This window comes from Macrobrachium nipponense, chromosome 22 (assembly GCF_015104395.2).
Source record: "Macrobrachium nipponense isolate FS-2020 chromosome 22, ASM1510439v2, whole genome shotgun sequence".
Classification (NCBI taxonomy): Eukaryota; Metazoa; Arthropoda; class Malacostraca; order Decapoda; family Palaemonidae; genus Macrobrachium; species Macrobrachium nipponense.
Genome location: NC_087213.1, coordinates 48055797 through 48060743, shown reverse-complemented (window position 1 = coordinate 48060743; position 4947 = coordinate 48055797).

Genomic DNA, 4947 nt, shown 5'->3' with positions numbered 1-4947 from the left:
TGAAGACTTTTGTCGTATTTTTATTTAATTTGTCTTTTTTGCTCAAAACTGATGGGGACCAGTGCTGCAATATTGGGAGAATTTGACTTCGAGGGTAAGTTATATCCGATAAACGCAAAACTAACTTTGTTACGCACAGAAGAGAATCACCACCAGCATTAGAGAGTAGAAATGTATTTCTAATTCGTATGTGATTACACACACACACACACACATATATATATACATATATATATATATATATATATATATAATATATATATATATATATAAAATATATATATATATATATATATACATATATATATATATATATCATATATAGATATATATATATATATATATTATAATCATATATATATTAATATTTATATAGAATTTGATTTATTCAGTTTAGCCTTTTGTTCTTAAATAGATGTATTTTTGTAATTTGTGAGTCTAATTTAACGACCTGAGGTAACTGATATGAGTTGCATAGAGGTCGATTGTTTGTTTGAGAGAGAGAGAGAGAGAGAGATGAGGATGTATAACATTTACAGATATCAAAACTGAGGCTTTCAGGAACAGAAATATATATGTATATATATATATGTGTTATATATATATATATATATATATATATATATATATATATATATATATATATATATATATATATAATAATATATATACATATATATTTCTGTTCCTGAAAGCCTCAGTTTTGATATCTGTAAATGTTATACATCCTCTCTCTCTCTCTCTCTCTCTCTCTCTCTCTCTCTCTCTCTCCTCAACCAACCATCGACCTCTATGCAACTCATATCAGTTACCTCAGGTCGTTAAATTAGACTCACAAATTACAAAAATACATCTATTTAAGAACAAAAGGCTAAACTAAATAAATCAAATTCTCAAAGAACAAAATGATTAACTAAATAAGTCAGAATCTGAAACTTTAGTTTCTAAACACAACCCCATGAAAACTCCAAACAATGCTTCATTATAAAAGGGTATCATATTCAAACAGAAACCCAAATAACCCTCAGGATCGGTCAAATCCCATCCACCCCTTTCTCTACAATAACTAGACATCAGTCATAAGATAGGTAATCAAAGTCATAGTCTCCCCACATCACTGTATCTCTAGATCCGTCTAAGAGAGAAAAGAAAAATAAAAAGAAATCCCACAAAATAAATTGCAAACAACCCAAAATTATATGAAAGAGGACATCTCTGAAACAAATGTTCAAGATACAAAAAGACAAAGCTACACTTGGGCTAAAATAAGTGCTTACGTATTTCAGCACCAGCCAAACAACAAAATAAGACATGTTTGTTTTAAATCGGGGCTGCTTCTAAGAGCCCAGTTATTTTACTCTCCCATTATGTAGGGGAACAACCTGTAGACACATATGCACGAACATTCTCGCAAGCCACTCCCTTGAGAGGACGTCACTATCACGTAACAAGTTCATTGCACTTACTTCCGCCCATGAACAGACATAAACCATGGCCTGTCTTTGCCTTTGATCACGGGTGAGACGCAGCAACCTTCGACAATGCGCCATCCAAAGTGATGTGTCAACATTTTAGGACCCAGCTTTGTCTCCGTGGGAGCTAATGCTGATATCTATCATTTCAAAGAATGGCATTGCTCACCATATCCGTCTTCCAACCATTTCTCATAGGTCAACAAGAAATACAATTTAAATCTATAATAGGAGCTTGGGCACCACCACAGCTAGCTCTTGCCTAGCCATAACTCATACAAAATAGAAAAAAACATGGGGCCGAAAAAAAAAACTTATTAACTGAACGTCCTTGATCAGCACAATGTCTATCTCTATCATATATAAAAGAAAACAAAACCCGACAGCCTATATCACAGCTGTAACTATAGTAAACACTTCACTGCAGAGCACATATCTTCCATCTCGAATTTCGACGCTCCTGTGTGTGCGCATGTGTGTGTGTGTGTGGCCTGCAGCTGCAAAGACCCATGGCACACGCTGTAGAAAGGCAAGACTATTTGTCAAGCATATGGCAGATTGGCGGCTGTAGTGAAATGGTTCCCTTTTGTATATATGCATTTATTAGTCATCGCCACATGGGAAGTAAAAACACATTCATATCTAATTGACTGGGGGGAGATTATTTCAATCCAGCTGGAGTGTGGCATCAAGATGACGTACATCCCCACGAAGCAGAATCCAGCTGACATTTTGACCAGAGGTTCAACATTGGACGATTTGAAAGTCAACTGCCTATGGCATAAAGGACAGCCCTTTCTATGCTGTGAGGGCACCCCTGAACTATGTGTCGAAGAGGGAGAATCTCCAAAACGACAAAATGTGCTCACGGCTGGCCTGAGGGAGCTCAAGGAAGAAGGAACTTTAACTCCACCCACTGAATTGTGGAAATTGCAGGGGAGCAACATAGACTTTACACAACCTATGAAAGTTATGTCTCTAGTATTGAAATTTGGGCACTGTCAAGCAGACCCTTTCTTGAAATTAGTTTACTTAGAACAAAGACACCACCTTCCTACGGTGTGTAGTAAGTTAGAGAGTGGCGTGCCTGTACCCACGCACATTAATGATTTCATTCAACAATTAACCTTAGTCATGCGTAATGGCATAGTTTTCACATGAAATAAATTAGTTAATGTTACTAATACAAAAAATGAACTAGTAATGTTGCCCCCCAAGAATAATTTAGTATCTTCATGAAACTCATATGCATTGTGGAGTTAATGTTTTAATGACTTTTCTGGCAGGAATTTTGGAGCCTGGGATTGAGGGCTGCTGCCAAAAAAGTAGTGGAGAGATGCAGAGCGTGCATGTTAGCTTTCAGGCCTCTTCTCTAACAACCACCACCTCCACCCTTTCCGACTGACAGAGCACTCATGTTACGTCCCTTTGAGAAGGTAGGAGTAGACCACATGGGCCCCGTACCAATAGAAGGAGGAGTAGGGCACATTCTCATCATTACCTGCTTGGCAAGCCAGGCCATATATCTCGATTGCTGCAGTGGCCTGGACGCCCATACATTTGCTCTGCTACTGCGATGCTTCATGGCCACCCATGCTATGACCTTCAGGGCTGCAAGCACTTTTCTCCATGAGGTGGGCGATGAGGATGTTACAAGAGCATTCCTGTGCCGCACGGGAATCAAGTGGGTTTTTCAAACCCCCCAATCTCCCTGGAAAGGGGGATTCTTCAAAAGGCTGATTGGGGTTGTAAAGGGGACGCTCACTACAAATTTACGAAGAAATCTGTTCACCGAGGAACAACTCAGAACCCTAATCAAAGAAGCTGAAGCTGTAGTTAACAACCCCCTTGATGTACTTGGGAGACATGCATGAGGACGAGGCCTTCACACCATTGCACCTCATCCGTGGAGATGTTGTTCGCTTGTTGCCACCTGCAGTTCCTCACGAGGATATGCATATGCCACTGATGACACGACAGCTAGGTCACCAATATTTCAGGTTGACAGAAACCCCCAATTGCTTTAAAAAGTACTGGAGGGAAGGATACCTGAAATCTCTGCAAGAACATCACGATCTACCAGATGCCCCCAACTGCGCTACGTGTAGGCGACCTCGTGTGGGTAAAAATGGACTAGCGCAAACGCAGTCAATGGCCGAGAATCCTCGAGTTGTAACCTGACAAAAACGGAGTTGTCAGGTCCCTGAAAGTCCTCTTTGAAGGGAAGGAACATCTGCATACAACGCAACACATCGTCCCACTTGAGAGATGAACCCCATGACGAGCGACAAGAAGATGATGTCCAGGACAATGGAAGCGAAGGAAACATAAGTAATGGTGAGCCAGAGATAGACGATAACAATGGAGAGAATCGACAGACTGATGAAGTCGATGAAAGTGGTCATGAAGTAAGTGAGGTTAGGAGTGAAATGAGTTAGACAGTACGTGATGCAGGTTTCCGAACGAAAAGGAAGGCTGCAGAGGAAAGGGATGTCAGAGTGGGTAAAAGACGATTAATTTAATGTAGTGTATGTTTTTGTCGAGAGTAAAGAGGTGAACTCTGAGAGTGTGCACGTTGGAAAATAGTTTTGAAGGAGTTAGGGCTGAGGCTTTGTTCTATGTTCCGTTTTCTGTAGAGTCGTTGCATGAGAGCCGACGCAGTGGTCCATGACGACCTCGTCAGTACGTCTTGTATATGTGTTGATTTGTTAGCTTTGTGCATGTTGTAACTCTTGCATTCCATGGGAAAAGCTCCCACCATGTGTAACTTTTATATAAGTGTTTTTTTGCATGTGTTGGATCAACGAACATTTGAACTTGTAGATCGTAACGATCTTATTGTTTGAGTAATCATCCATTACTATTCTTGCCTTAATTCGCTGGTCTCGTGACATATTTCCATCCTTTATGATTACTGAATCACCTGTATATAACTGCATCAGTATATTATTGTTTTTCTGTCATTGATGATAACCCCATTATTAGTATGCTCTAGGACGAGCAATAAGTGAATTATAAGTTTCTAGAAGAGGAATCTTGACTTTATTACATTAATGTACTTTTATCATTGATCTAGCTATGCTTGAGTATTGATATTGAGTTTATTTTTGCTATTCATGCTTTGTGATATGCGCTTATTGCCCTTGCATGATTGCAGTCATGATGCGGACATCACTGTTTGTCTGTTGATCCCATGATATTGTTTGAATTGCATTTTGATGGGATTTTGCTGCCATTTTGATGACCTGCATTGCTCTGCAGTATGTTATGCTGAGTTGACATTGATTAAATTTTGTTGAACCTATTATTGCAATCATTGCCTCAAGAGTTATAATTTGTATATTGCTTTTGATTCTCTTGATTGTTGCATTATGTCCTTGGTTTTTTTGAGTGATCACTCCATGTTGCACCTGTTTGCTGTCGAAAGCTAGACCCGTGCTGTAGCACTACACATGAGCCTAGGCTTCGACGACCC